This window comes from Eutrema salsugineum, unplaced genomic scaffold (assembly GCF_000478725.1).
Source record: "Eutrema salsugineum unplaced genomic scaffold, Eutsalg1_0 scaffold_14, whole genome shotgun sequence".
Lineage (NCBI taxonomy): Eukaryota > Viridiplantae > Streptophyta > Magnoliopsida > Brassicales > Brassicaceae > Eutrema > Eutrema salsugineum.
This window is the reverse complement of record NW_006256877.1, coordinates 7,523,204-7,535,127: the sequence shown is the minus strand read 5'-3', so window position 1 is coordinate 7,535,127 and position 11,924 is coordinate 7,523,204. Positions and strand designations below refer to the sequence as shown.

The 11,924-nt window shown below is 41.0% G+C and overlaps 2 non-coding genes across 2 annotated transcripts; both read right to left on the bottom strand.

Annotated features, from left to right (window-relative positions):
- Window positions 1–1,755: 1,755 nt before the first annotated feature.
- LOC112088699 lies at window positions 1,756–1,862 on the bottom strand. The gene has a single exon (XR_002900644.1). It is a non-coding gene; the product is annotated as a small nucleolar RNA R71 (small nucleolar RNA).
- A 7,041-nt stretch (window positions 1,863–8,903) lies between these two features.
- LOC112088626 lies at window positions 8,904–9,010 on the bottom strand. Its single transcript, XR_002900572.1, has one exon. It is a non-coding gene; the product is annotated as a small nucleolar RNA R71 (small nucleolar RNA).
- Between the last annotated feature and the right edge of the window lie 2,914 nt (window positions 9,011–11,924).

The following is an 11,924-nucleotide window of genomic DNA, read 5'->3' as shown; positions in this document are numbered from 1 at the left end:
TATCATCTCATCATCTCATTTCTGCTTCTAATCATGATTAACATCATCTCTTGCAAAAGATTAGATGTGATCTTCATGATTAGTGAGTAGTCATCTTTTAAGCTTCTAGGTGTGTAGATTAGAGTGCTTAGATGTAGATTAATGATTTTTTAAGCTTAGATTCTCTTCTCATTTCCTTAGTTAGCTGATCCTAATGCTAGATCCTTGCACATCACTTGGGTCTAGAATCTGGGTTTTTCATGCACCAAAAGTGTTTGATGAAATGCCTGAATGGAAGCTAACTAAGGGTTTATGCATTAATGCCATGATGATGTTTGTTAATTACATAAATGACATATTAGAGTTGATTCTTAATGCTTACTAGTTCATATTTCACAAATGGGAATTTGGTTTGAAAATGGATTAGTATAGAGATTAATACCTTCATGAGAGGATTAATCTAGCTTTAAACTCTAAGTTGATTGGATTAGAGATCATGTGATTGCTTGCTATGTCTTTCTGTATAAGATTCAGTCTTCTTGGTTGAGAGATTGTTTGGTCACTAATTAGGCTTGATGCATTATGCTTGTTGATTGCTTGGTTATCTCTAATGGTTGTTAGACTTGATTAAGTGATTTGCAAAGAGATTTCTGTCATGAGAGTGGATTAATCTGATTAAGAAGCCTAGACTAAATAGTTGTAAGTGTTGCATTGTTGTTTAGCATCATTAGTTGCATTGAAAGCACCCTAATCAATGATCACATCTAGAGGTTTATCTTTTATCATTTGCTTAATCACCACCATTTTGTTTAGCTTTCTTTCTTTGTTTAGTTCATTAATCATTGCTTGCTTGTTTCTTGTTTTATGCTTTCTTGTTACTTTGTTCACACCAAAACTCATCTTTGATCACTTGACTTAAGAGCTTATCACATAAACTAGTGCCTAACTACCACACATAAGGATTGACACCCTTTAAACTACCTTGACAAGGGGATTGATAACCCATCTAAGACCTAAAAACCTTAGTTATCAATTGGCGCCGTTGCCATATTGTGTGGGGATTGTTAGCATTAGTTTCTGATATAGTTTTTGAGATCAATTTTCTTTTGTTTTACTGATCACCTTTCAAGTTCTGTCTTTGTTTTCAGGTTTATGATCACAAGAAGCCAAGCAAGAAGACAAAGAGAAAGAGCTGTTCACTTGGAAAGGTTAGGAATGGATCAGCAAGCTGGGAATGAGCATCAGGCTCAAGAAGCTGATCACGGTCAAAGAGCTGGTAATGGGATTGGAATTCAGGTTCAACAAGCTCCGATCCATCAGGGACAACCTCAGGGTAACCAGAACCAAGACCTACCTCAAGTTAACCAGCCACAGCCCCACCCAAACCCACCCATACGTCATCAGCCTCCACCAGTCTTTGTTGGTGAGAATGACCGAGCTTATGCACACCAGTATGGAGCAGGAATTAGGCCACCTCCTGTACAAAACAACAACTTTGAGGTGAAGGCCTCTTTGATCAATATGGTTCAGAATCAGAAGTTCCATGGCTTACCTATGGAGGATCCCTTGGAGCATCTGGATCAGTTTGACAGAGTTTGTGATCTCACTAAGATCAATGGGGTATCTGAAGACAGCTTCAAACTGAGATTGTTCCCATTCAGCCTTGGAGATAAGGCACATCAGTGGGAAAAGAACCTCTCAAGAGGATCCATCCACACATGGGAGCAATGCAAGATTGCCTTTCTATCCAAGTTCTTCTCAAGCTCAAGGACTGCAAAGCTAAGGAACCAGATTTCCAGCTTCACTCAGCATTCTAATGAGACCTTTGGAGAAGCTTTGGACAGGTTTAGAAGCTACAAAAATAAGTGTCCACATCATGGCTTTTCAGAAGCCTCTCTCCTTAGCACTTTGTATAGAGGAGCTGTTCCTAAGATCAGGATTCAGTTGGACACAGCATCAAATGGAAATTTCTTGGCAAAAGAAATCAATGCAGCTATGGAACTTGTTGAGAACTTAGCCATGAGCCAAGACACTTATGGGGAAGATTCTGATAGAAGCTATAGAGGAGAAGATTCTGGTAGACACCAAGAGCTGGAAGAGAAGATCAAAGTGCTGAATATCAAGCTTGACAAAGCCCTAGCTGCCACTCAAAAGCCTATAAACTATGTGAGTGAGGAAAAGAGATGCTTCACAAATACAAATGAAGAGAGTCTCACTCAAGAGGAGTTGCACTTCATTAGGAATCAAAACAAGTTCAATGGTTACAACAACTTCAATAAACACCAGAACTTGTCCTATAGGAGCAACAATGTGGCCAACCCCCAAGACCAAATATACCCTCCTCAAAGCTTTGTTCAACAGAATCAGTACCAAGGTAACTCCCAACGTCAACAGGGTTTTCAGCAACCAGCGGTTCAGAATCAAGGGAATAGCTTCACAAATCAAGTCAGCCTACAACAAAGGCCACCACCTCCTGGTTTTGCCCCACCACCTGTTCAACAAAGTCCTGATTTCAATGTTGTTCTCCAACAGCTCTAAATACGACAACAAAAGATGGTATCCGACCTGGAGAAACTAGGAGCTGAAATAATGGCTATTAAAAAGAACAAGGGCATCTGCACTTCTGAACCACAAGTCTCTCTTCCTGGTAAAGCTCTTCAAAACTCAAAAGTTATTGCAATACCATCTACTCCAATGATGACCATTCAGCTGCTGTGCAAGAGATTGAAGACCTCCTTTATGGTCAAGTTTGTAATGAGAATGCACACACCCATGTGGATGAGGACGCCATTATAGATGACTTCATGGGCTTCCTACATGAACTCAATGAGGACATTGAGGAAGAAAGTGTGGGGGCAGCCCCGTTCAGTTTTTTCTGTTCAGAAAGGGAATGATTCAGAGTCTCTTGAACCAAAAGAGCTGCCAACTGATCAAGCAATGCCAACAGATAGTGCCTCCACCTCTGAATCAACTCAGATGAAGCCCACCTCCCTCCCAAAGCTAGGCAACCCAGGGAAGTTCACCATCTCTTGCACTCTTGGCAACTTTAGAGTTGAGAATGCTTTGTGTGATTCAGGCTCAAGTGTGAGTATAATGTCTAAAGATATGATGGAGAAGCTAAAGGTCAAGTCTATAACGTCCTATCCTTCTCCTATCACCTTTGGTGATTCCTACTCCAAGAAACCATATGGATTTTTAGAAGACTATCCACTTCAAGTTGGTGAATGTGTAATCCCCACTGATTTTGTCATCATGAAGATGAAGAAGACCAAAGAGCTCCCCCTATTGCTTGGAACTGCATTTCTCAACACCACTGGTGCAATGATTGACTTTGATACTCAAAGAGTGGTGCTTACAAAGGTGGATAAGGATGCCTTTTACCCTATTCAACCACCTTTAGCTGAATTTTGTGGATCAGTTGTCCAAGAGATAGAACCGCCTAAGGTACTTGAGATGAAGTATGTAGGAAGTGCTGGGATTTTAGGTGGATCCCAATCTCTTTCAGCTGTGGAAAATGAGAAAGAACCCCACATCAGCTCTGGTTACAAGTATGAGAATGGAGGGCCATTGATCAGAGAAAAAGATATCTTGCTCTCATGGTCTTCTACACTTAGTGATCTAAGGATGATTAACACCAAAAGTGATGGCTCAGCATCAGAAGACAAGAGTATTGAACCTGCTCTTTCTTCCCAAGACTTTGATCTCACTCCTTGGGTTGATGATGATGGTTCTCTGAAGTATAAGCTAGATTGCAATGGGAAACCAGGTCTGTTTGCTGAAGTGAGGGCATGTCTCACAAAGGCCATATTTGATAAAGACCCAGATGGTATTCAAGAGCTGGTGGACAAATGTCTCAAGATGGGATCTCAAGGACAAGGGTCTAATGGTTCACAAAGGCAACAAACCAACTCAGCTTTGTTGCTCAGGACCATTGAAGTGCTGAAAAACATCAGTGCCGAACCTCACCCCAGCTAAAAACAGGTTTTTCAAAGTCAAACTTAGTGACTTTAAACAAAGCGCTCCTGGGAGACCCCCCAAGCTTATCCTTGTATATAATCTTTTTAATATTTTCTCTCATTTCTTTTTATGTTTTAGGATCTTTTGATGGGTTTTGTGAGCTGTTCTCAGGTCCCAAGTAACTTTTGGAGGCTATGGCTCAGGGACAAAGTGGAATGGAGCATGTGTGAAGGCTGAGAAAAGGGCTTAAGGCATGGAAACCAGGCCACACACCAGGAGAAAGAGTCCAAGGCGTTTAAGGATGGATCTGTGCGAGATGAGCATGTGGCATGAACAAAGGAGGAACCAAGTCGCAGGAACACTCGCTGTTTACACCTACTTGGTCCTGCGAGTTGGTCCAAGACAAACCATGCCGCACAAGGGAGTTCAGGCCAAGCCAAACCCATCTCCAATGGTGTCTGGCCTCATCTGGTGCAGATACTCACTCCCCTTTTGCATAAGAACCACACCAGGTATCACTCCAAACACTTGTAAATGAGCATTTAGCATTTTTCTTAATCTTTTGCATTTCATGTTTGATTTTTCCTCTTTCTCATGCTTTTATAACACAAGGGACTCTGTTATCTAAGTGTGGGGGAGGGGTTTTGTGTTTACTAATCATGTTTATTCTGCTCTTATTTTCCTTTTCACTTTGAGTCTCATTTTGCATTCATCTAAGTGCATATAAAACCCAAAAAATGGAAAAATCTGAAAACTTTTTTTACAAAAAAATGCTCATGTAGTTGCATTCACATTTTAGGATTGAGTCTAGTTTGCATTTTCATATAGGTTGCATCATATGCAAATGGGAGTAATGATAGGTTCTTTCCTTGAGAGTACATCACTTTGAGAATTTGGATTAAATATGCTTGTGAAATGACTTCTGTGCTTGGAAGGCTTGAAATGGTTTGAATCTGAGAAGCAAGTTTGAATTGAACTCAACTCTAATAAGTGAAAACCTTGAACTTGACTTGAAATTATCTTGTGATGCATTGTTTGAATAAGCTTGTGGATACCTATATACATATTTGAGCTAGAATCCTGTTTTTACCACCCTTTTCCTTAGCTCAAATAGCTGAGTCCACATCTGGATCAGTTTTCCTCACCTTGAACCCATCCTTCCTTCAAGCCAAATATTTGTGTGTGATTGAAAGGCCACCTTGGATCAAACTTAGCAGAAAGTGTTAGGTTTGGAGCGACAAGGGCAAATCTCATTGAGTGTTAAGTTCCATCATCAAGGAGCTGAGAGATTTGGTAAGAACTAAGTGTGGGGGAATACTTGTTGGTGAGTGGAAAAAGGAGAGATGAGTGGAAATAAAAGGAGAATGGTGAGAACTAGGGAATAGAAAAAGAAAAGAAATCAGTCTTGGAGTTTTGAGTCAAAGAAAGTGAGCTCTAGTGTTTTGAAAAGAAAAAGTCTAGCCTCTAAATGATAAGAAAAGAAAAGAAGCCCAAGAGCTCAAATGTTTTAAAAAGAAAGAAAAAGAGGCTAGAAGTTACAAAAGAAAGTGAAAAAAGCTATGTAAAGTTTGAACTCCAAGACTTGAGTGTGAAAATGAAAAGTGAGTCCCCTAGTGAGAGGAAATTGAGTGTGGAAAGTGAGGTTCTTGAGAAGTTGAGCAAGTGAGAAAGCTTTGAGTAGAGTGTGGGGTGGGATGAGTCCTTGCCCTTGAATGCATAGGTTGCTTTTTACCTTTAGCATTCTGCCAAAGTTTGATCATTCATAGAGAGATCCCCTTGCTGCATTGAACCCACTCAGGCGCTGATGAGATCATTTTAGTCTCATTACCTCACCCTAGCCAAACTATGCTTGTTTGAACATTGCATCATTTGATCCACTTGGTAAAGAGCTTAATGAATGTCAAAGAGTTGAGGAATAAGAGAACTTGTGGAGATTACTGTTGAGTTTATACATCAGAGTATGGTCTTGCATTGCATATTGAGCATGAACTTGAATTCTCTTAGTGGTCACTTTTCTCTTTCAAAGGAAAAATGAGCTCCCAATGCATTCAACCTTTTCCTCTCATTTGTTCCTTTTTGCTTGAGGACAAGCAAAGGATAAGTGTGGGGGAGTTGATATATTCATAAATTGCATCATTTAAAGTACATATTCTAGTCCAAATCATGTCTCATTTGCATGCATTTTAGGTCTTTAGACATTTTTTAGGACTTAGGAGATTGCATTAGGTCCAAGAGAGTTTTGCATGTTTTGGAGTGTTAACAGGTGCTTTTGGAGTTTATTTGGAATGGAGGATGTGATTCAGATGAAGAAATGGAGTTGAACTTATAAAAAATGGTGAAAAGGAGCAATTTTGGGTTTTCTCGGCAAAATGATGTACTGATGGCCGAAGATTCTCGGCCAAAATCCTGCCCACGGGTAGATCTCTCGGCCAAAAACACGTACCGCAGTCAAGTCTCTCGGCCAAAAATCCCGGATGCAGATACATTTCTGAAATCGCATCACCGGAAGATCTTGCCGGCCGATTCAGCTTACCGGGTCTTCACAACAGTTGCCGATAATTGAGTCCAGAACCCAGGACAGGTTGATTCAGGGCATTTGGAGCACTGAGCTGAAAGATACGGTCACCGGAAGACAGACGTCTCTCGCATCCATTCCGGCGCAATCCAATACGCCTGAATAATCGCCTGTCCGGGGAACCTTCCGGTCCTATTCAGTCGTCGGGGGCTTCATCAAAGTTATAGAAGATTGGATCATAGTTCCAGAGCAGGTGGAATCATAGGTTTGGAGGCGTGAGAAGAGAGTTAAGCTCGTCAGAAGGCATGCCTGTCTCGCCTTTTGGACCGACCCGATGAGCTCCAAAGAATGCAAAGGACGATGCACTTCCAGACCGATTCAGTTTACATAGCCTTCATCAGGATCCGAGATATTTGAGTCCTCTTTCCAGAACGTCTAAGATCATTCAATTCGGAGCTATGAGAAATAAGATCACGTTTCCGGAGTGGACGCATGTCTAGAAGCCTCTTTCTGATCGTGTCAATGTACTGCAAGATGGGCCCTCCGGGGAACCTTCCACTTCCCAAGCGCTGAGGGTTTCTTCACCAAAGTTCGAGATATTTGAGTTGTCTTTCCAATACAGTTGAAATAATGCCGTTTGGAGCCATATCCTGGAAGTTACTCTCCCCTCAATGCAAAGTGGTCCGACAAGGCTTAGGTTGTGCGATACGGTATTGCGACTTGATTAACTCGCACCCATGAATGTTCAACGCTCTGGAAACAAGTTGAGACTTCAGAGATGAGTGTAAGGAGACTCTGAGAAAGGTATAGACTTCCAGAATCAAATTTGAGTAAGTCCACAATGCTGTGCGAGATAGACCTGCGAGTTAGACATGAAGTGGAACCATGTAGCACATGTGTTCGCAAATTACACCAACTTGGGCATGCGACTTGGACAAGGAAGTGACCATCTCGCACACATATCATCTCCATAATGCGTCCTGGTTGTGCGAGTTGAAGAGAAGGAAGCCTGAGCACCACAAACGTTCGCAAATTACACCTAGATAGACCTGCGAGTTAGACATGAAGTGGAACCATGTAGCACATGTGTTCGCAAATTACACCGACTTGGGCCTGCGACTTGGGAAGCCCCTGACCATGTCGCACACCAGCCACCAGACCCAACTGAGCCGGGTCAGTACCCATTTTGTCCTGGGCTGACCCGGTCCATTAGCACTTAGTATATATAGCTTTTTGGAGAAAAACCCTAGACATCTTATCTTCTACTTAGTTTTCTCTCTAGTTTTCTTTTTTTAGTGTAAAAACGTTTTTGATTAAGAGATATCTGAAGGGATTTGATCATTCAAAAGCTGTTTCTTATCATCTCATCATCTCATTTCTGCCTCTAATCATGATTAACATCATCTCTTGCAAAAGATTAGATGTGTTCTTCATGATTAGTGAGTAGTCATCTTTTAAGCTTCTAGGTGTGTAGATTAGGGTGCTTAGATGTAGATTAATGATTGTTTAAGCTTAGATTCTCTTCTCCTTTCCTTAGTTAGCTGATCCTAAAGCTAGATCCCTGCACATCACTTGGGTCTAGAATCTGGGTTTTTCATGCACCAAAAGTGTTTAATGAAATGCCTGAATGAAAGCTAACTAAGGGTTTATGCATTAATGCCATGATGATGTTTGTTAATTGCATAAATGACATATTAGAGTTGATTCTTAATGCTTACTAGTTCATATTTCACAAATGGGAATTTGGTTTGAAAATGGATTAGTATAGAGATTAATACCTTCATGAGAGGATTAATCTAGCTTTAAACTCTAAGTTGATTGGATTAGAGATCATGTGATTGCTTGCTATGTCTTTCTGTATAAGATTCAGTCTTCTTGGTTGAGAGATTGTTTGGTCACTAATTAGGCTTGATGCATTATGCTTGTTGATTGCTTGGTTATCTCTAATGGTTGTTAGACTTGATTAAGTGATTTGCAAAGAGATTTCTGTCATGAGAGTGGATTAATCTGATTAAGAAGCCTAGACTAAAGAGTAGCAAGTGTTGCATTGTTGTTTAGCATCATTAGTTGCATTGAAAGCACCCTAATCAATGATCACATCTAGAGGTTTATCTTTTATCATTTGCTTAATCACCACCATTTTGTTTAGCTTGCTTGCTTTGTTTAGTTCATTAATCATTGCTTGCTTGTTTCTTGTTTTATGCTTTCTTGTTACTTTGTTCACACCAAAACTCATCTTTGATCACTTGACTTAAGAGCTTATCACATAAACTAGTGCCTAACTACCACACATATGGATTGACACCCCTTATACTACCTTGACAAGGGGATTGATAACCCATCTACGACCTAAAAACCTTAGTTATCAAACCTCCCAAGAGGCTCCATTCAAACCTGGGAGCAATGCAAGCAGGCCTTTCTATCTAAGTTCTTCTCCACCTCCAGAACTGCAAAACTGAGTAACCAAATCTCTAGCTTCACTCAGCACAGCAATGAGAGTTTTGGTGAAGCATATGAGAGATTCAGGAGCTACACCAACCCATGCCCACACCATGGGTTTAGTGAGGCTTCTCTTCTCAGCACACTTTATAGAGGAGCTCTTCCCAAGATTAGAAACCAGCTGGATACTGCCTCCAATGGAAACTTTCTGGGAAAGGAGATTCATGCTGCTTTAGAGCTAGTTGAGAACTTAGCAATGAGCAATGACACTTATGGTGAAGACTATGACAGATCAAATAGATCAGAAGGTTCAAGCTCTGAACAGAGGCTCACTAGAGAAATTAAGGAGTTGAGGAGTGATGTCGTGTCAACTGCGTGAGGGAACAAGTTTTACCCTTAAAAAAACAAATGAAAGCCGCAAGTGCACAGCTAATTAGTTGTAGTATTTAGGGAACGAATCCACATAGATTTGTTTGCCTGCTATTCTTCTACGGTTTTTAACTTTATGTCTAGACTAGATTGGTTTTTAAAGGTTGGTTGTTTGTCACGAATTAAACTAAAACAAAAGAAAGCAAATAAATTTATCCTAGAAAGCAAGTAAAGAAATCGAATGGAATGCAAGTAAAGTAAGTGAAATATCAAACTAAGGCAATTGAAATGCAGGTCTAAGTAAACAAGTAAAAATCGATGGGATTGTAAACTATGGCTAAAAACGCTGAGCTTTTGGGAACTCTAAGGGATCATGATCGGTTTTGACACTAGGGTAGATAGATTGGGATTTACAGATATCGATATATAGGGTTCTAGAGCTAGAGTACGGCGGTTTGACTATGTCACTGTCGTGATCATAACCAACTGTTTCTCGCAACCCTGACCAGTAGGTTTCCACTCTGGCCCTGGAAGGGAGAGAACGCAAGAGCTGCACAAGACTCGTCAATAATCATGATCTCGCCGCAGGTAGGTTTCTACTCCTACGGAAAAATCGCCCGTTTCATTCTAGGGCTGATACTTAATGAAAACTTTCGCAACACTAACTATCTAGATCAGATACTAGGTGATCAATCAAGCATACATGCAATAAGAACAAGAATAAACAGAGAACAAGTCGAAATCCCAGATCTATAAACCTAGATGTCTTGATCGATTATGAGAGCCCCTTTCGGGAACCCTAAGCCCAACTCGGGATCTACTCAGACATGGCTGAGGTCGACATCATCATTGGTTTTAATAAAAGTAATAAAAAACAGTAAAGAAAAGAGATGAAGAAAGCTTCTCTATTGAAGAACTCAAACTTGAACAATCTTCTACAAAAATCGCATAAAAATGGCTAAGGAAAAGGGTTTCTGTAAAAAAATGAAAGGTTGTCTCTAAAAACGACCTAAATGACAAGTATTTATAGTCTTCAATACTCCATGGTCTCTAGGGTTCTGGAATTGAGGCTGAGAATGACTTTGGGCTTCAGAAATATGGGCTTTAGTTCGGAGCTTGATGGCCGCGGTCAGGAGTGACGTGACCGCGAGGATTTGGTGGTTGGCCGGGGTCGCGTTACTTGCTGCCCGTCTTCGAGTGGCTCCGGGGCTAATGGAATATCTTGAGATCCAACCGTTGGAATGTCTCCAAACCAAGTGCATTTGAAAGCTGGTTGATTCTTCTATAAGTTGTCCAATTTTGAGGGTGATCAGACAGTGAGAAGGTCTTCGTCTCTCCATGAGAGTTCTGACGGTCTGCATTTATCCAAAAGAGTCTTTCTGTTCCAATTTGTGCCTCTTTATCCCAAATTACCTGAAAAGTCTTTTAAAATTGGAAACATAGAAATCCTTTGAAAACCTTTTAAAATGGAGTGAAAACACCTGTAAAAGATATTAAAGTGATCCATAAAAATGGTCAAAATCCGGTGTTATCAAGGAGTGAACTAGACAAGTTGAAATTGGTTTCTCAAAAACCAATTCACTATGTTGGTGAGTATGAGGAACCTTCTCAAATCTTTGAAAACATCAGTGAAGAAGGTTCTCAGGAGGAGCTTAACTACATTGGGAATCAGAGGTTCCAAAGATATCAGTATGGCAATGCCAATCAGAACCTCTCTTACAGGAATCCCAATGTAGCAAACCCACAAGACGAGGTCTATCCCAATTCTCAAGCTCCACAGAACTTTGTTCCCAAGAACAACTTTCAAGGGTCTTTTAAACCCAAGAATTAGTTTGCTCAGAATCAGGGTTTTGGTCAGCAACAGCAACCATTTCAGGGTTCTGGTTTCAGTTCACAGCAACAGCAAAAGGGACCACCAGGGTTTGGTCCACCACAGTTCCAACAGCAAGCGCCGGCTCAACAACAGTTTTAGCCACCACCGGTTCAGCAACAGCCACAGATGGGATAAGATATGGTTGGGATTCTGCAACAAATGCTTCAGGGTCAACAGATATTGGCTAGCCAGAATGCAGCCATGCAGCAGGAAATCAAGGAATTGAAGCAAAACCAGGCCTCAAGCTCAAGGAACCAAGGCCACCTACCTGGAAAGCCTGAACCCAACCCCAAGGAATATGCTAAAGCCATTACACTGAGGAGTGGAAAGGAGCTACCTGGTATTGAGCACAACAATGTGATCATTGAGGACAATGATCAAACTGAGGGGGAGGCAGCCTTAAAAGATGATCAAGTTGCTGAGAGATCAAGGAAACAAAAGGGTAAAGAGGTAGAAAAGGAACCTGAATCAGGAAAGATATATGTGCCACCACCTCCATACCAACCCAAGCTCCCATTTCCAGGGAGATTTAAGAAGCAACTTGTAGACTAGGCAAGAGCTGTATTTGAGAAGGCACTCAATGAGACACCACTCACAATGCCTCTCATTGATGCATTTCTAATGATGCCAAAGATGGGTAAGTTTTTGAAAGATGCCATTCTGAACAAGACTAAAGAGCTTCAAGGCATGGTGGTACTAAGTCATGAATGCAGTGCCATCATTCAGAAAAAGTCAATTCCAAGAAAGTTGACTGATCCAGGGAGTTTCACACTCCCTTGTGCCATTGGACCT